The 20,091-nt window shown below is 39.8% G+C and overlaps 1 pseudogene; it reads right to left on the bottom strand.

Moving 5' to 3' along the window:
* Positions 1-9,230: 9,230 nt before the first annotated feature.
* On the bottom strand, positions 9,231-9,705 carry LOC110586465 (annotated as a pseudogene).
* Between the last annotated feature and the right edge of the window lie 10,386 nt (positions 9,706-20,091).

Below are 20,091 nucleotides of genomic sequence, written 5' to 3'. Positions count from 1 at the left end.
CCTAGGTCAAAGAGGTTCCTGCCTGTGTTCTCCTTTAGGATTTTGATGGATTCCTGTCTCACATTTAGGTCTTTCATCCATTTTGAGTCTATTTTTGTGTGTGGTGTAAGGAAATGGTCCAGTTTCATTCTTCTGCATGTGGCTGTCCCATTTTCCCAACACCATTTGTTGAAGAGACTGTCTTTTTTTCCATCAGATATATTTCCTGCTTTGTTGAAGATTAGTTGACCATAGAGTTGAGGGTCCATTTCCGGGTTCTTTATCCTGTTTCACTGGTCTTTGTGTCTGTTTTTGTATGAGTACCATACTGTCTTGATGATGACGGCTTTGTAATAGAGCCTGAAGTCTGGAATTGTGATGCCACAAGCTTTGTTTTCTTTTTCAGCTTTCCTTTGGGGTCTTTTCTGATTCCATACAAATTTTAGGATTATTTGTTCCAGCTCTGTGAAAAATGTTGATAGTATTTTGATAGGGATTGCATTGAATGTGTAGATTGCTCTAGGGAGCATAGACATTTTAACAGTATTTGTTCTTCCAAATCCATGAGCATGGAATGTTTTTCCATTTCTTTGTGTCCTCTTCAATTTCTTTCATACACATTCTGTAGTTTTCAGAATACAGATCCTTTACCTCTTGCTGTAGTTATTTTTAATACATTTGTCCTTTAAGCTTCATACTAGAGTTAAGGGGTCAGTACACCACCATATCACAGTATTAGAGTATTCTGAATTTGACTGTATACTTAGCTTTACCAGTGTGTTGTATGTTTTCATATTTCCATATTTCTTGCTAGTATCCTTTTGTTTCAGCTTGAAGAACAAAGTCATTTTAGCATTTCTTGTAAGGCAGGTGTAGAGGTGATAAACTCCCTCAGCTTTTGTTTGTTTGGGAAAGTCTTTACTTGCTTTCATTTCTGAAACACAGCTTTGCTGGGTAAAGTATTCTTGGCTGGCAGTTTTTTCTTTCAGCATCTTGAATATATCCTTCTACATTCTCCTGGCCTGCAAGGTTTCTGCTGAGAAATCCACTGATGATCTTATGGGGGATCCCTTGTATGAGAGAATTTATTTTCCTGTTGTTGCTTTTAAAATTCTCTATTTTTGATTTTAGACAATTTTTAAATAACGTGTTTTAGAGAAGATAGTTTTGGATTGAAATTGTGGGATGACTATTAGCTTCCTGAACTTGGATGTCTAAATCCCTTCCCAGGTTTGGGAAGTTCTCAGCCATTATTTCTTTAAATAACCTTTTCACTCCTTTCTCCCTGTCTTCCTTTTCTGGGACTCAAGTGATGTGTAGATTGTTTATCTTAATGGTGTTGCATTAAGTCTTGTTTATCTTTGTTCTGTTATAGCTCTCTGAGCATCTTTAGAACAATTGTTTTGAAATTTTTGTTGGACATTCACAGATCTCCATTTCTTTGGGTTCAGTTACTGGACGTTTACTGTGTTCTTTTGTTGGTGTCATGTTTCCCTAGTACTTTGTGATTCTTAAGGCCTTGTGTAGATGTCTGTGCATTTGAAGAAGTAGTGATCTCTCCCAAGCTTTATGGACTGACTTTAGTAAGGAAAGACTTTCACCTATTGGGGGGGCACAGTGAAGTGTGCTGTGATTATGGGTCTAGTGGAGCAGGACATCAAGTGCAAGGGCGTGTGGTGGTTCTGGCATGGAGGAATGTGATGTCTCGTTGTTCAGGCTGCCAAGGTCCATAGCATAAACAATGGTATGTTTTTTTGTGAGTATTGGGTTCTGCAGTGGTTGCAAATTCTGTTGAGGTCCTCAGCAGCACCTCCAGGTTCAGGGGCTAGATACCAGGGCAGGTACTGGTGGTGGTCAGAGTGATGGTGTACACCTGCTTGGCTGCAGGTTCCTGTGTAGTGGCAAGGGCTGGCTGCAGACACACACGTAATGGTGGGGTTCGGGACCAGCAGCGAGGGCCAAGTACAACTGCAGGCACGTTGGCCATTGTGGAGGTCGTGGCTGTTGGCACGTACTCTTGGGCTGCAGGGTCTCCCCTTGGGCGCAAGAATAGCAGGGGAGGCTGATGAGGGCAGTTGGGCTGGTGAGGTGCAGGTGCACAGCTGGAGGGGCTAATTGCAAGCAAGTCCAGCGATGCAGGCCGGTGACAGAGACAGGGCTAGAGCCAGACCCGCATGTGGCCGTACAGGCCCTGGCTGTGAGTGTGCCCTTCTGTGGCTGCAGAGTCTCACCGTGGGCACACACAGTGGAAGCTGGTGAGGGAGATTAGGCCAGTGGTGTGTTAGTACTCAGTGGAGGGGTTAGCCCCAAGTGCACACACGGCAGCAGGAGGTCAGCCTCAAGGCTCCAGGCAGGCTTCTTGTACTCATGCAGCTGCAGAGGCCTGTGGGCTGGTGCTGGTGTGCATTCCAGGCTCCAGCATGGAGAGGAGGCAGTGAGTGAGAAGGGACTCAGGGGGCTGGTGTCTGTGAATGTGAATGCCATGGGGTGAACTTTGGTGAAATCTGCGGGGCGTCCATAGCAGCCCAGCTGGCTATTGGTTTATTCAGTGGCAGAATCTACTGGGATCCCCTGCAGAGTAGGACACTGGGAACCACAGTTGTCCCTGCTGAGTGGCTAATACTGGTAGCCTCTGCTCTTCTTCCTTGATCCTAGATGTCTCAATTCCTCTCAGCTTTGCTGGCCTCTGGGTGGGGTAAAACCAAAGCGGCTCCTTTGTGTGGTGCCCCAAAAGGCTGGGAGGCTGGTCACCTACCCTGCTCTCCCTTTCCCAGCCAGGGGAACTCTTTCTAGCTGGAGGGTTTCCTCTTGGCACTAAGCAGGGCTGGCCCAAAGGATGGGATGATGCCGGCAAAATGAAGCTGCTCTTCCTTCCCTTTTTGCGTGATGATTCTCAGGTTTTTTGTTCCACTGTGTTGCTGAAGTTTCTTAAGTGGATTCCAGAGCTCTTCCCAAGCTGTTCTTGTTCAGAGAGAGAGGTAATTCTTTATAAAAATGACTTTAAAGTTTGCCTTATATGTCTGGCAGCATATATATATGGGGGAGGGGAGGGAGGGAGAGATGGGGACAGAGAGAGACAGGAGAGACAGAGAGATACAGAGAGAAAGAGACAGACTATATATATATATATATACATATATATATATGTATATATATATATATATATATACACACTCTTAAAGTATCTACAGCCTTCAGTGGTCACCTTTATTTTGTTGTAATTTGTCCCATCATCTTAAAATTGCCTTGTGAATTTCTGTAAAAATTTTCAGCATTTATTCTATAAAATACCAACACTTTAATAAACATTCCTCATGTGGAATCAGGACACAACTATTTTAAATAATCTCAGACTTAGAAGCACTATTCTTAAAAATACAAGGCTAGTAAATGAAGGAATCACAGCTTGGATATGGTCCGGATTCTCTAAACCACAGCATCTCATGTGCAACAGTATAAAATTTGTGGGGACATTAGATCAAGTTGATTTCTTATTTTCGAAGTGCAGACATAAGAAGCAGATTTTAAGGTAAGAAAACATTTACTGTAAATACAGAAATAAAGGGATGAGAGAACTCCAGGCAGCTGCCGTGGCTCCTCACCTGGCCCCTCTTGGGAAATACAGGAAAAAGAAAAATGAGAGATCAGGACAGAGCCTGGACACAGCCTTAGGCTAGGATTTGCTAGTAAGTAAACAGCTTCTGACCTGAATTTGAAATTCGAGCATCTGCTTCTCAGAAAGAGGCAAAAATATTAGAGGTCTATAGCATTTCCTTAGACTTTCCTAAATAGCCAGGTCTGCTCAGTACCTCTACACAAGTTAGTTGTCTGCCTCCCCACAGTGCCCATCTGGCACCTTCCTCTTCCTCTTTGTGTCTCACTTCAGATGCTACTTCCTCCTTGAGTTGTCCCCAGATGACTGAGAAAGGCTCTGCCACCCTTCTCCTAGACTCCCAGTTCATGTTCTACATCTAATTATTGAATGAATTCTTTCCATAGGGTTTTGCAGGACTGTATTTCCTTGAGTTTCTCTTCAAAACAAAACAAACAAATAAACAAATAAAAACCCCAAATCTGTCTTATGGTCAAATTTTTTTCAGAAACTCTGTACTTTAGGTTTCTCTTATATATTTATTATATACATTTGAATACTAATGGTCCTGAGAGGTAATTCAGGAAAGGAACTTATTTTTACTGAACATGAAACAACTCTTTTGAAAAATATCTGTCTTATTTCTCGGGAACAAGGTTGGGAAATGCTGCTTTATTTTGTTGTGTTTTATTTTCTTTGCACTGCCTCTCTACTGGACCATAATTTATTAGTATTGTCAATGCTTGCTATGGTGCCTGGCACATAGTAGGTCCATAATGAAATTATTTGTTAATAAAAACATGGGAGAGAAGAAGGTAATGACTCCCATGTTTGAAGCTTGGGAAGCTAATAGTTATTTATTGTTGCATTACAAACCACCCCAAAATTTAGTGGCAAAAAGCAATCTTTCTTTCTTTTTTTTTTTTAATATTCATGGTTTTTGTGGATTTGGAATTCAGCAAGAACACAGTGAGGACAACCCCCCCATTGCTTCACAATGTCTGGGATGTTTTGTGGGATGATATAAATGGCAGGGGGTTCCTAGAATGGCTGGGGGCTGGAAGGGCTGGGCTGGAGGACCCACTGCAAAGACGGCCTCTTCACTCACATGAGTGGCCAGAGCACCCTACATGTGACCTCTCAAGCATGGCTGTTTGAGCATCATCGAACTTTCTGCATCATGGCCCCGGGCTCCAAGAACACGTGCTTCCAGAAACCAAGGCAGAACTGCCAGTTTTTTTATGACCCAAACTCAGAAATCTCAGGTGCGTCAAAGAATTTATAGCCATGCTTCACAATGGTACAGCAGCTTGAGGAGAGTGATGCCACTAATTGAGATAAGGGGCTCAGGAGGAAAGAGTTGCTGGGTGGGAGGGAGTGGGTCGGGATGTTCCTGGGCAGTTCCAAGAGTATATCTGGAGCTCAGGAGAGAAGTGGGAGTTGGAAAATGAGGGTTAGAGTTGACATCATATAGGTTGATGCTGCAAGCACAAATATGATTCTCTAGGGCAAACTGGTAGAGAAGGAAGGAGAGAAGCTCGGACATAGACCTGGTGTTACGGACTGATTGTGTCCCCCCCCCCCCCACATTCATATGCTGCTAGCCTAACAACTAATATGATGGTATTAAGAGGTGAGGCCTTTGGGAGGTGATTGGCTCACGAGGGTGGAGGCTTCATGTTTGGGATATAAAAGAGACCCCAGAGAGCTCTCATGTCCTCTTTCTGCCATGTGAGGATACAACAACAGGTTGGCCATCTGCAACCGGGAAGAGGGTCCTCACTAGAGCCCCACCATGCTGGCTGATCTCTTCGGACTTCTAGCTTCTAGAACTGTAAGAAATAGATTTCTGTTGTTTATAAGCCATGCAGTCTATGGTACTTTGTTAGCTAGCAGCCCGAGCTGACTAGGACACCTGGGTAATGGCAGGGGGTAAGGGGACCCCGGAGGGAAGTAAGCGAGGAAGGGAGCTGAGGAACTGTAGCCACAGTGGTGGGAGGGGTAGGGCAGCGTGGTCCTGCCCAGAGAAGAAAGTTCCAGGGGCAGGGGGGCCTACAGTATCACAGCCCCAGCAAAGTTGGGTAAGGAGGCCCAAGAGGTGTCCGCCGGATGTAGCAGTTAAAGAATCGTTTGCTAAGGGAAGTTTCCGTGAAGAGGTTATGGGCGCCAGAGGTGGTGGCGGGGATCAGCTGTTGCGTTGTTGGGGTGGGGGCTGGCGGTGGGAAGCCCGAGTGCAGGGTGCTGAGGGAAGAAGCTCTGCCTTCACAGCTGGGCTGCGTTCAGGTGGTGAGAGATCGCCTTCCCCTATCCACAAAAGCCTGTCCTTGTGATTGGGAGTCACAGGGCACCTCATTCACAATTGTTAGAAATGTGTAAAAGTCACTGAATGGAAAAAGCTTTTAGGAGCACAAGGCAGCCAGGGTGGATCACATAACAGCACAAACATGTGACACGTCCCTAGATAAGCCTGCCCCCGCAGCCAGTAACAGCTCTGGAATCTGCCCGGGAGTAGCCGACGCGCGGAGCAAATACACTTCCTCTGTTTGGCATCTGCTGGCTGCAGGGAAGGGCAGCTGGCCAAGTCAGGTTACCTGAAGGGTTAAGAGGCATGCGGGCTCTTTTAGTATAAAGATGTGTCTCCATATGAGGAGTGAATAAGGACTGTTGGGACAAGGAAGTGTTATGTCATCTTACACATTCTACTAGTCTTCCTGACAGTTCCCTTTCAGGAAAAGGCAAAAGGCCTACAGGAAGACACAATTATGATGTTCAATTTTTTTTTTTTTGCTTCTGTGGGACTCGAATGTGGCCATTGGAAAAAGTTTCTTACAGTTGATAAATTATGATTAAATGAATTAATATACCTGAAGCTCTTAGAATAGTGCCTGTTCTAAGAACCAACACCATATAAGTGTAAAGTATTATAATTACTATTTTAATATTATGTGGTAGCTTTAAGTACAGAATTGTAGTTTGATTGGAAGGAAATTCTTCTTCTCTTTTCTCTTACATTTCATAATAAGATATACCTTTGGACCTTTTCAAAAAACAGTATAAAGATAGGAGTAAAATACCTTTAGCCCCAGGTAAAGCCATTACCAGAAAACAAAGTGATAGTGATCCATGTGGCCAAATTTGACAATTGAGTGGATATAGTTTTCCTAAGTGGATGTTCTTTGTGGCTGGTGGGCTTTGATTCCAATGACTTGTTTCTGACTCTGAATATCCAGCTTCAGATGGCATCCTTTTGGGAAAAGCGGTGTGCTCAAGTGATAAAATGTACGGGTGTAAGGTGATCCGACTTGAAGGCCTCCTGAAAATTAGGAGTCCCATTGTGCACCTCCTGTCTCTTTTGCTGTCTCAGAGAGAGAGAATGCTAGCAAGTTCAGGTCAGAAGCTGTTTACTTACTAGCAAATCCTAGCCTAAGGCAGTGTCCAGGCTCTGTCCTGATCTCTCATTTTTCTTTTTCCTGTGTTTCCCAAGAAGGGCCAGGTGAGGAGCCACGACAGCCGGCTGGGGAGGTCCAGAGAGGGATCTGTGGGGATTATTCTATTCCTTTATTCCTACTCTGAAAATAAAATCTTGTCTACCAAAATCTTCTTAGGCTTGCCCTTTTGAAAGCAGGATTCCAGTGTGATGTGATGCCCTTGCAAGTTTGATATAAATCCACACCCAGCTGCGGACTGGAAAGCAGGGAAAAAGTAGATGTGGTTTCTGAGTTTCAAGAGGTGAACAATATATTTCAGATGAGAATGAAATCTATGTGTCTATATGAAGTAAATATGCACTTAAGAATATGAAATATTTATTTTGAAATACAGGTTTTCTGATCAGAAAAATAGGGGGACACTTTTTGCAAGTTTATAAGGATGTTTAAGGAAGATGGCATAGACTAGGATAGAGGAATGTGATGAATTAGAGACAAAGACTCGTACTAAATTTTTTTCCATTGGTTAGAAATTGACTTTCAAAGTCTTTTGGACGGAAGTAATTGGGGGAAAATTGAAAAGGAGAATAGATATGGTTAGTTATTCTATGAATGTGATCACTGGACTTTTCCAGCACTTTCCTGAGTTGAGGACCAGGTTGAAAGGGGTCACATACTATTATGAGAAGGGATGTTTTGGCCTGACAGAAGGACTTGAGCTTCTGGAGAACAAGTAGGGTGGTCTCTGATGTTTAAGTAGAGGGGATTTAATTTAATCACAAGGGCAAGCGGTGTGTTTTGCACACAGCAGCTCTTCTGTAGGTGTTTATTGTTCATGATGCAACTCACATCTGAATTTGTGAGGGCTTCATGGATCTTAAATATCTGAAATGTCTTTCTTTTTTTTTCTTCTTCCTGATAGTGTGCTCTGATATTCCGCTCTGTCTTGGATCTTCTTGAGGCTGCACATGCATGCTTGAAAACCTCCTGGAAGCTAAAATGCTATGCCCAGATTGGGAAAATTTTCATAAATATGTCTTTTTCTTTTAGTGTCTAGGATAATAAAATCTGTGACAGGATTATTTTTTGGCCTTAAGTATTAATTTAGGTGATATGTCTGTGAATATTGGTCCTCAGTAATTTTCAAAACTCTAAGGTTACTTACCCTCTATAAAGTTATATCTAAAGTCAGCTGTTCCTAAACTAAATTTTGTGGGATATGGCATAGAACTAGTTTCTATAGAATTCTTATGTCTCTGGAACTCCCATCCTTGTTGGTCTAGAGACGAGAGCTTGTATCTTTAGGAAATGAGACAAGACCTATTGGTGGTCAGAAAGCATTAGTAGTAAACTCATCTGCTCAAGTCAGCTTTTGCTTGATGTCTGCGGCAAGATCAAATGGAATACCAGATTATTTTGAATTTTTCTAATTAATTTTTGGTTATCCAGACCAATGGAGATGTACCAAGAGTCCAAGGACTGTTATGGGGGAAAATAAACAATCTCTTTCACACACACATTCGCACAAATGTATATATACATATATATTTGGAATTTCAGTGACTCAAAGAAGAAAATAATGGACCATATAAGACTTCACATCTAAAACATTCCTTTTTTTTTTTTTTAAAGATTTTATTTATTTATTTGACAGAGAGAGACACAGCGAGAGAAGAAACACAAGCAGAGGGAGTGGGAGAGGGAGAAGCAGGCTTCCCACTGAGCAGGGAGCACAATGCGGTGCTCGATCCCGGGGACCTGGGATTATGACCTGAGCCGAAAGCAGACGCTTAACGACTGAGCCACCCAGGTGCCCCTAAAACATTCCTTTGAATTAGCTATCACTAATGGTAAGTACTCTATAGGGGGCAGAAAATTGTTTGGTGAACAATGAGATAATTTTCATTGTGGTGAATCATACACAAGATAGTGACACAAGATACTGTATTTAGTTAATAGTCTAATGAAAGGTATAAGTCTTTGATGTCCAATACATAGTGACTAGCCTGAGGTGGCTACTGAGTAATTGATATGTGGTAAGTGCAAATGAGGAACTGAATTTTAAATTTTATTTAGTTTTAATTTTTTAAATTTAAATTTAAAAATTGATATGTCATTAAGTTAAAAACTTTTATGAATGTTTGAAACAATTTGGGTATGTCATTTACTTTTTTTTTTTTTTCTGGAAAAATAACTTTATTTTCTTCAAGGGTGTGGGCAGATGTCTAGTCTCAGAATTTCTGGAATTGTTTCTTGGTGCCAGTGGCCTTCATGACTTCATGAGCATGTTGAAGTGCACAGTCTTGCTCAGGGGCTGGCACTTGCCCACTGTGAGAGTGTTGCCCATCTAGACATCCTTGAAGCATGGGGACAGGTGCATGGACATGTTCTTGTGTTTCTCAAAGCGGTTGTACTTTTGGCGGTAGTAGAGGGAGTCTAAGAGAATAACAGTGGTCCTCTGCATCTTCATCTTGGTCACCACACCAGACAAAATCCACCCTTTGATGGAGACATTACTAGTAAAGGGACATTTCTTGTATATATAGGTGCCCTCGGTGGCCTCCTTGGGCATCTTGAAGCCCAGCCTAATGTTTTTGTAGTATCATGGGAGCTTCTCCTTACCAGTTTCTCCAAGCAGGACCCTCTATTTATTTTGAAAGATGGTTGGCTACTTTTGGTAGCACACTCAGTCTGAGAGTCTGCCATCTTCCTGGCTGCCTGAAAAAGGCTGTCAATTTACTTTTTAACTGTATAGTCTATAAAGTCTAAATATAGAGCAATTGTTGCCTATGAAAATTTAGTGTCTGAATTGAGATGTGTTATGTATGTAAAATATGCACTGGATTTTGGAATAATTAAAAAAGAATGTAGAATGTCTCACTAATAATTCTTTTACATTGATTTTACATTGAAATGATAATATTTTACATATATTGAATGTATTATTTTATTTAATTTCATCTGTTTCTTTTAAAGTTTTGTAATGTTGTTACTGGTAAATTTAAAATTACCCATGTGGTTCACATTATATTACTATTAGATAGATTTGGAATAGGCAATACATGGTACAGTATTTCAAAGTGAAAAAATTCCATAAAAGCATGGGGGAATATCAGAACATAACTAGAGTTTTAGGTACTCAAAGGAGAAACAGCATTCCAGATAGAGGGAATGATACTTGCAAAAGGCTCAGGTGGGAGTGTGTGTGTGAGGTACTCTGAGAGCAAGGTGTGAGCATGGACTTGATTCAGAACAGTGGGGAATTCAGTTATAGAGATAAGTCCTGGTAAGGCCTGTCGTGCAGGGCGCTGAACGCCACGCTAAGGAACTTGGATATTATTCTCTAGGCAATTAAAGAGTAACTGGAGGTTTTTGAGAAAAGGGAATATTTTATGGAGGTTAATTTTGTTTTATTTGAATGGAGAAATATTGGAGAGGAGATCAGTTATGATAATACTATAATAATATTCATGGTGTAAGGAGTACCTGATTTCAGTTATTGGTGGTATTAGAAATAAAACTAATAATGATAATGAAAATAGTAATAGCTAATATTTATTAATTAAATTTTGTGTCAAGAATTGTATTAAATATTTTTACATGAGTTACATAACTCTTATAATGCTTCTCTGAGTTAGGTATTATTGTCCCCATTTTATAGATGGGGAAACTGAACCATACCCAAGTTAAGCATCTTGATGAGGAGAACATCTTAATGAATTTGGACTGGGGAGAAACAATCATAGAGGTTTTGGAAATCCATTTGGTTGTGCCACTAGTGAGTATCCTTTTCTCTTTTTGGAATATCAGGAGATGGAGGTTATTATTTTACACAATTGATTAGAGAAGCCTCCTCTAGGAAGGTGAGAGTTGAGTAGATATCTGAAGGAAAGGCAAGAACAAGGCTTATGGCTATCTGGAAGGAGAGTGTTCCAGGGAAAGAGAACATCAGGTACATGAGCATGAAGTAGGAGCATGCTTGGTGTGTTCTAGGAACAGCAAAGAGACTCAGTCCAGTATTGACTGGGCAAAGAGCCATGTGGGAAAAAATTTCAGAAATGCCGGTATGCCAGCCCATGTAGCATCTTGTGCCTTTATGTAACTTTGGATTTTACTTTGAGTGAGATGGTAAGATATTGAAGGATTTTTTTTAAAGATTTAATTTATTTGAGAGAGAGAGAGAAAGAGCACGAGCAGGGAGGAGGGGAATAAGGAGAGGGAGAAGCAGACTCCCTGTGGGGCTTGATGTCAGGATTCTGTGATCATGACCTGAGCCCAAGGCAGAGGCCTAAACAACTGAGCCACCCAGGTGCCCCAGTATTGGAGGAATTTTAATAGAAAATTGACTTAATCTGACTCATATTTTAGAAAGAGCACTCTGGCTAGTATTTGAGATTTGATTTTATGGGACAGAGATGAAAGCCAGTTAGGAGGATACAGCAGTAATCCAGGTGAGAAATAATGCTGTCTAGGACCAGCATGATCGAGGTAGAGGTGATAAGAATTGCTTGCATTCTGAATATTAAAACCAACAGGATTTTCTGATGTATTGAATATGGGGTGTGAGAGAAAGAAAGGAGTCTAGGAAGACTTCAAGATTTTTGGCTTGAACAACTGGAAAAATGAATTTGCAATTTACGGTAATAGGGAAGAATATGATCAGAACAGATTTTGGGGGGAGGTGAAAATCAGGAGTTGTTTGGAGCATTTAGAGATTCCTAATAGCCACCTATGGCAAGAAGTCAAGTAGACAGTAGACTATTTAAGTCTGTAGTTCGGGGCACATATTTAGGCTGGAAATATAATTTTGGTGGCATTAGTAATACAGTTGGTATATAAAGAAAGAAACTGGATGAAATCGTTAGGGCATGAGCATAGACAGAAAAAAGATCTGAGGTTTGAGCCCTGGCATGCTCTAACATCTAGCATTTGCAGGTTGGGGAGATGAGAAATCAGCAAAGAGACAGAAGGTGTTGCCAGTGAGGTAGGAGGAAAACCCAAAAATGTGGTGTCTCGGGAGCCCAGTGAAAAGTGTTTTAAGGAGGAGAGTGTGATCAAGAATTTCAGATAGTGCTGCTAGGTCAGATGAGATGACTTGGGAAATATCCATTTGCTTTAGCAACCTAGAGGTCACTGGTGACTTTGACAAAGAGTTATTTGTTTGGAGTGTTGAGGAAGGAAGATGGACTATAAAGTTCAGAAGGGAATTTTGAGAAAGGAAGATAGTGAGTGTAGATCTTTTTTTTTTTTAAATTAATTTATGTATTTGACAGAGAGAGCACAAGCAGGGGGAGCAGCAGGGAGAGGGAGAGGGAGAAGCAGACTCCCTGCTGAGCTTCCTGTGGAGCCTGATGGGGGACTCGATACCAGGACCCTGAGATCATGACCTGAGCCGAATGCAAACACTTAACAAACTGAGCCACCCAGGTGCCCCTAGGTGCTTTTTTTGAGGAGTTTTGCTGTAAAAGACAGCAGAAAAGTGAGATGAAATCTAGAAGGAGATAAAGGGTCAGGGAAGAGTTTGATTTTGTTTTGTTTTCAAGAGGGAATGTAGGCTGCCTATATGTAAATGGTAGTGACTCACTATGGAGCAGGAGAGGGGAGCATTGAAAGAGCAGCCTCACTGAGCCCTTGAGAGAGGATGGGATGTTGTGCACAAGTGGAGTTGGCTTTTGGCAGAAACAACTCTTGGAATGGTATTAGATTCGATAAATTGATAGTATCAAATTGTTCGTAACCAATTTACCAAATTGTACTCTCAGATTGTTTCTTTAAAAATGCATCCTTCAACATATTGAAAGACCCTCATTCTCACTTAGAGGAAGGGAAACAGAAAATGAAGCCCAGTGAGGTACCATTTTCATCTGTCAGGCTGGCAAAGATAAAAACACTTTAATAGCACTCTGCATTGGAAGAGTGTGCATAAATCATTATTCTTATACATGGTGAATGGGAGTGTAATTGGGACAGCCTGGATGGAGGGAAATTTGGCAAATATTTATCAAATTTACAAATGCACAATATCCCTTGTACCAGAAATTCCACTGCTAGCTTATTCTATAGATATAATTACCTGTGTAGGAGGAGACATTTATTTCAGAGTATTTACTGTAGTGCTGTTTGTTAATCGGAAAAGATGATGAAAATAAGTACTTAGCGGTAGTGGACTGATGTGAACTGATGTGATGTGAATTGTGGTGCACCCAAATGATGGAATTGGATACAGCTGTAAGAAAGGAATGAAGAAGCCCTTTATCTGTTGATACAAAAAAAATCTCTGAGAAGTACTATTAAGTAACAAAGGGAATTATAGAACAGTGTGTCCAGTTTGCTACCATTTCTGAAAAAATACAGGTATGATTCATATATGTGTTTGCATATGTCTAAATATCTCTGGAAAGATCTAGGAAATATTTTAAATAATATTACATGGAATATTCCACTATACTAGTTCATTGTTCATATAATATAATCTCTTTTCATGATGAGGTTTATTTTTGTAAAAACAAAAAAGTAAGAGAATTAAAAAAAATAGTAGACATGTTTATGACTTTAACACTTTTGATCAACCAGTAGCTAAAAATTTTAATTATAGACCACTTACCAATTTAAATCTATCAAGAAATGAAAATACATGTTAAAATTAATGAATCAGGGCGCCTGGGTGGCTCAGTTGGTTAAGCGACTGCCTTCGGCTCAGGTCATGATCCTGGAGTTCCTGGATCGAGTCCCGCATCGGGCTCCCTGCTCGGCAGGGAGCCTGCTTCTCCCTCTGACCCTCCCCCCTCTCATGTGCTCTCTCTCTCTCTCTCATTCTCTCTGGCTCAAATAAATAAATAAAATCTTTAAAAAAAAATTAATCAAAACAATCTATTTCACAATTGTTTTAAGCAATAGTAAGAATATTGTCACTTTTAAATTTCAAGTAAAATGTAATAAATTATAATTTTTTACAATGTGTGGTATGTGCTTTAAAATATTTTAGCAAATTATATATTAATCTAATGTATTATATCTAAAATTATATTCAATAGTATATTCCAAAATTGTTCTTAAATTTTGATTTTTTTATAGGTATATATGTTTTTCATTATTATTATAGTATTGCATCAGAAATAGGCTATCCAGGTGCTTGAAGAAAGTGCAGTGCAATTCTTCTAATTCTTTTTCTTGCTCAGTTACATTTCTTTCAGATTCTAGGCAATTGAGATTTTGTTTTGTATATTTGATCTACACCAACACAAGGAAATTATGACCATTTAGTTTTTCCTTCAATTACTTAAATTTGCTCCAATCTTTTGCCTCTTCTTGTCTGGGGAACAGAGGCCTTACTATATGATGAATATGTCATAACAAACGCATGTTGAAATCAGACCTGAGAATAATCCTTTTAGATTCCTTAAAGTGATATCATATTAACCTATGCTAAATATTTACACATTTTAGAATGTAGGATTTTGTTTTTCAGTGTTACTGACTTTACTTTCTAATGTACCACTTGTCAAATAAACTCATTTCTAATAGTCAACAAAAGGTATTAATTTCAAGATTTCTAACATATAGTCTTGAAACACTAGAGTGATATCTTTTGTCAGAACAAAGTACTAGTTGACAATTCAAAGACATACCTTTTTCTGAATGGCGTATTGTTAAGGGGAAATACTTGTGAACAAAAGGTGGAAATAACCGTACTGGGAATCAGGTAACACAGGTTGAGAACAAGGATAGCGGATAGAATATATGGGCCAAGTCTAAGGGCTTAAATGACAAGATGGGATTTCACCCACTTTCAAAACATTACTTTTGTGCTCAACTTGAAAGCACCGCTGCTTTTCTTGAATTCATATGATAGTAAATATTCAATGCTCAAGCATGTATATGAGCTTCCATTAACTCAAGGGTGGTAGATGTATTTGTATTTTATTGGATTTCATTCAACAACTAGATCTTTTTACAAGATTCACATTCTCAGGTGTATTTTATTTTATTTTATTTTATTTATTTATTTTTTTAAGATTTTATTTATTTATTTGAGAGAGAGAGAACGAGAGACAGAGAGCACAAGAGGGAAGAGGGCAGAGGGAGAAGCAGACCCCCTGCCGAGCAGGGAGCCCGATGCGGGACTCGATCCCGGGACTCCAGGATCATGACCTGAGCCGAAGGCAGTCGCTTAACCAACTGAGCCACCCAGGCGCCCCTCAGGTGTATTTTATAGATCAGTTCTTTACATGTATATGCTATAAATATGATTTTATTTTACCTATTGAAAATACTAGGATTGTGAAATAGAGAGGAAATATTATAGTTATATATTATAAAAAAATAATCTATCTCTAAAAGCTAAGGTCAAGAAATCCAAACACCTGTTAATATGTTAACACATATAGGTAATTCTAGCTGTGTAATTTTGAAAATACTCATAGGAATATTTTATGCTTCTATTTTATAATGGTGCCCTTCTAGCAAACTCATTTGTGATCACCTAAGTGATGTTAATTGGGCAGTTTAGAGACCTGGGACACCCTTGCAATATTACTAGCAGAAAAAAAACTACTGCATATTTCAAAGACACATCTACATATTATGTAGTATTCTGAGTGGTGTTTTTGTGAATGAAAGATAAATATCACATTATCAAGAAACAAAATAACTGGAGGAATAACGTAAAAGAGGTGTGAGATAAGGCACAAGACTACAAGTTTGAAAGAAATCTGAAAGGTACAATCTGGAGTAATTATGACTTTTAAATTCTTTTGTAGGGGTGACATATCAAACTAACACATGATATGGATAAATAAAATGAGATAACGTGGGTTTTGGGTAGAAGGTGGCATAGGAGTTTGGAGCTAAGGTCAGTTTTAAAATAGGAATTTTATGTTGCGGTATTAATAATGAGAATATTGATCTATTTATGCTATGGTGTATTTTTTATATGCTTCCTTAGTTAAAGCCAGGAATATTTTCATTAATTAAAAATCATTTGAAGAGGAGTAGTCAATTGGCAAGTTTTATTTTTGAGTACGGAGTACCCTCTAGGTAGTGGGGAGCTCTGGTATTTTGGGGAATAACTAGACTATGAGAAAACGTGGCTTATATAGTTCACCACAAAATTTTAATAGAGAAAATAATATAGAAAATTAATATAATCAGAGGTGTTATCCTTAAAATACTTGTGCAAAGAGTCTTTTGGTTTTTCCTTTAAGTTGTACTAAAATGGAAACAACCTCAACAGAACAATTCTGTGACATACTAGAAAATCCTAGCCTTTACTTTATCTGAGAAAATTTGCATTTCTGTTTCTTCCCATTCTCCTTGAAGAGAACCAGAGTGGAACTGAATCTGAACAAGAAACCCATCTGCAACCCGTAGGTTTACCACAAAAAGGCTACTACTGCAGGGGATTTTGCAAGACATGACTTTAGGTACATACGCATTTGTGAATTTCAGAGCAGAAAGGAGGAACTTTGAGATCTTGGAGTCATTGGCTGTGAGAGGTTACCTTGGTAGACATTTACTATGCCTCATTTTGTTCGGAGAACAAATAATTTCCTATGGTCATGTAGCTAATTAATGGCAGAGCTGGATTGTTCCTTGGATCTTCATACTGCCTGCTGAGACTGTTGTTCCTTCAGAGTATCACTCACATCTACCTGCGCCCTTGCCTTCATGGGCCATCACTCTGCCCTGTCTTCACCATCTCTCGTGTGGTCTGTGGCTAGTGCTATTTCTAGAATGTGTATTTCAGAATTTGGGGGCCTGCCCTGCTGTGCTCTAGGTAAACTGAGTGAGCTGGCAGTGAGGTAGGAGGATGAAGGTAGACGGTCTTCCTGGCATCTCTTTCCATCCATCCGTCTGTAACACAGAGTCTTCCTTCCCATTCCTACACTCATGCTTCCAGCGGTGTAAATGACATGTTTTTCCATGTTAAGACTGCTTCCAGTGTTTGTTTTAACTTTAGTTCATCTCATAAAATGCTCCAGATGTTTTTGGAGTGGGGAACTACAGAATGATCATAGTTAAAATATGTCTTAGGACGCCAAACTTCCAAGTTTGCCCCATCTGTCATACCTATATTTGCTGATACCTCATCCCCAAACTATCCCATGCACAACTGTCAGGTTAATTTTCTTTTTCTTTCTTTTTTTTTTTTAAAGATTTTTATTTATTTTTTGACAGAGAGAGAGACAGCGAGAGAGGGAACACAAGCAGGGGGAGCCGGAGAGGAAGAAGCAGGCTTCCCGCCGAGCAGGGAGCCGGATGCGGGGCTCGATCCCAGGACCCTGGGATCATGACCTGAGCCGAAGGCAGCCGCTTAATGACTGAGCCACCCAGGCGCCCCTCAGGTTAATTTTCTTAAAGCATAGATTTCCCCAATGCCATTCTTGTCCTTCAAAACATGAATTTACCTTTTTTTTTATTATTATGTTATGTAAATCACCATACATTACATCATTAGTTTTTGATGTAGTGTTCCATGATCCATTGTTTTGAATTTACTTTTTGTACCTAAGGAAATAGTTCCTTAGTTGGATGTTTAAGATTTTCCATGATCTTTCTTCCAAATTTTCATGGTCATTTCTATCTATTTATATCAATCAACAATCTACTCTAGTACCAGTGGTATTAACTACTCACTGCCCATTCAATGAACTATGTTTTTCCTGCCTTTTTTATTAGGTCAAATGGTGCCTGGTGATGAGAATGCCATGACAGGTGAATGTTACCTACTAATGTGGGCAATTAAAAAAACCTATCTGCCAATATTACCAATACTATCACCATTACCCTTATTATTTACTATGGCGGGGTCATAAATTTAACTCATATAATAACTTGCATTTGCAGAGAAATATAATTTATTAATTTTATCAGTAGTTAATCTAGTCTCCGTACTCAACTTTACCCTCTAGGTGGTGGGGACCTCTCTTCCTGAGATCCCCTCCCCCAAAATAACTATACTAAATATTCAATTGTGTTTAAACCTTAGAGCAACTGTAATTTAAATACTTCACTTGGGTAATGTTCGATCTGTCTAGGATCAAATGCCCAGTCTCTTTTTATCTTCTACTCTTCCTCCCAGCTCCTAGGATGATATCTGTTATATGTGGTGGTGGTAGATGAGAAGGGGGGGGGGTTGGTCCAAGCAGAAAATTAGGCATTTTGGGTGAGGTGTCTCTTGCTTATCTGCATCATTGTCCCTTGCTCAGATGGTTGGTGCTTATTCTGCTCGCATTTACAGCTGAAGTTAGCAACTGGTGTACTTCTTGGTACTCTCAGGCAGATTCAGTCACATCCATTTTATGATGGCCCCACAGACCTCTTTGGGCCCTTCTGGATGGTGTACTTTGCAGCCATTAATTCAGAGCCTTCCAATCTTCCGATCTCTGCAAATTCCTCACTCAGATTCAGCTGTCTAGGGTCTTATCCCATTTGTGCTTCATGGAAAGATAGCAGAGGAAAACCACACTGCCTGACAAGAATGCAGCATTTTCTTGATTTTTCAGGGCTTCCTTCTTGCTGTGGGGCTCCCTGTACAGAATCTCAATTTGGGAGTGTGGGCAAGAAAGCTCTCTGAGCTTCTCTCAGTGCAAAGTCCCTTATCTAATGCATATTGCCTTTTCCAGGGTAAATTTGGAGCCATATCTCATCTCCTGCTCTTTCTTTTTTAATACCATATATTTGTGCCCACAAGACCAGCCTACCTCACAGCTTCAAACTTAAAATACTTTCGTTGACACCTGAAGAGCAGCATGCCTCATGACCCAACTACTCTGCCTTGTGGATAGGCTCTATGAACCTGGTCCCCAAATTTGGTCCTGATAATGGACCAGCAGGAACTGCGGTGGTCCTTTTATATGTGGTTATCTCTTATTTCAAGATCAGTATGTTTAAAAGACTTACTAACTTCTCCTTCCTCAAACTTAACTTTTCTCCTTTGTGCCCTATTTTTGTTAATGGTATTATATCTTACCTTGTAAGAAGCCTTTAGCTCTTTATTGTTCTCTAAACTCACTACTAAAGTGGCTTCTAACTTTGCCTAGCTCTTTCTTTAAAATTCCATCTTTTCAGTTCCCTTTATTCTGCCTTGTCTTATTTCTGTACCTCAATCCTCTTTCCCCTGCATATTTATCATAGTTTTTAACTAATTTTGCCACCTTCAGAATTCCCGTCTTTAAACTGTCATCCATACTGCCATACTGTCACACTGTCAGAATTATGAAATACAAATCTCATAATTTCCATCCTCAAAAATATTTCGTTGCCCAATGGCCTAGGGATAAATCCATTTATTCAACAAATATTTATTCAAAGTGTTTTGTGTAGTAGCTACCTTTTCAACAGCTGCCACATCTGTTACTTTTCTCTTCATCCCCAATTACCACTGCCCTAATTGAAGCTACCATCACCTCTTGCCCAGATTACACTAGCCTCCTATTTGGCCTCTTTGCTTTTCTTCTTGCTCATCTCCAACCCATTTCCCAGACAGCAGCTACAATAATCTTTCATTTATTTCTCTCTCTTGTGTTATATTTCCTCAAGAAGTTGTCAAGATTTGGTTATCAATTCTAGTTAGTTAATTTCCAAGTGTTAATGACTATAATATTTACATTTTAAACACCTTAACTTAAACTGATGGGTAATTTCAAGAACCAGCCCCTACCATATGAATGGGCTGGGTATGAAGGAGGGAAAGCTGTGGACAACATCCAGGTTGTATGTTTAATGTGGTATTGTATGTGCACTCAGTCTGATTTCAAATCACACCATTCCAGGCACATTTTCTCTGAGATTATCCCTCACACGCAGACACTACATATACCTCGCCACTCTGTCACTGTTCCCCATTGAACACTAGGAACTTTTTCATTCCACCTTGCTTTGTGCTATTCACTAAGCCTGGAATGCCCTTCCAATTACCACTGTCAAAATCAAATTAATCTTTTAAGGTTGAAAGAAATATTTATTCTTTTCTCAAGACTTTCTTTTTCCTTTCACCTGAAATTAATTACTTCTTCTTTGGTGGCTCATAGTGCCTTAAAAGAAACCCAGAGTTTTGGAAACACATCTGGTAGATTATTCAATGGTTAGATT

The sequence above is a fragment of the Neomonachus schauinslandi genome, chromosome 7 (genome assembly GCF_002201575.2).
Source record: "Neomonachus schauinslandi chromosome 7, ASM220157v2, whole genome shotgun sequence".
NCBI lineage: Eukaryota > Metazoa > Chordata > Mammalia > Carnivora > Phocidae > Neomonachus > Neomonachus schauinslandi.
This window is presented reverse-complemented; position numbering and strand designations above follow the sequence as displayed.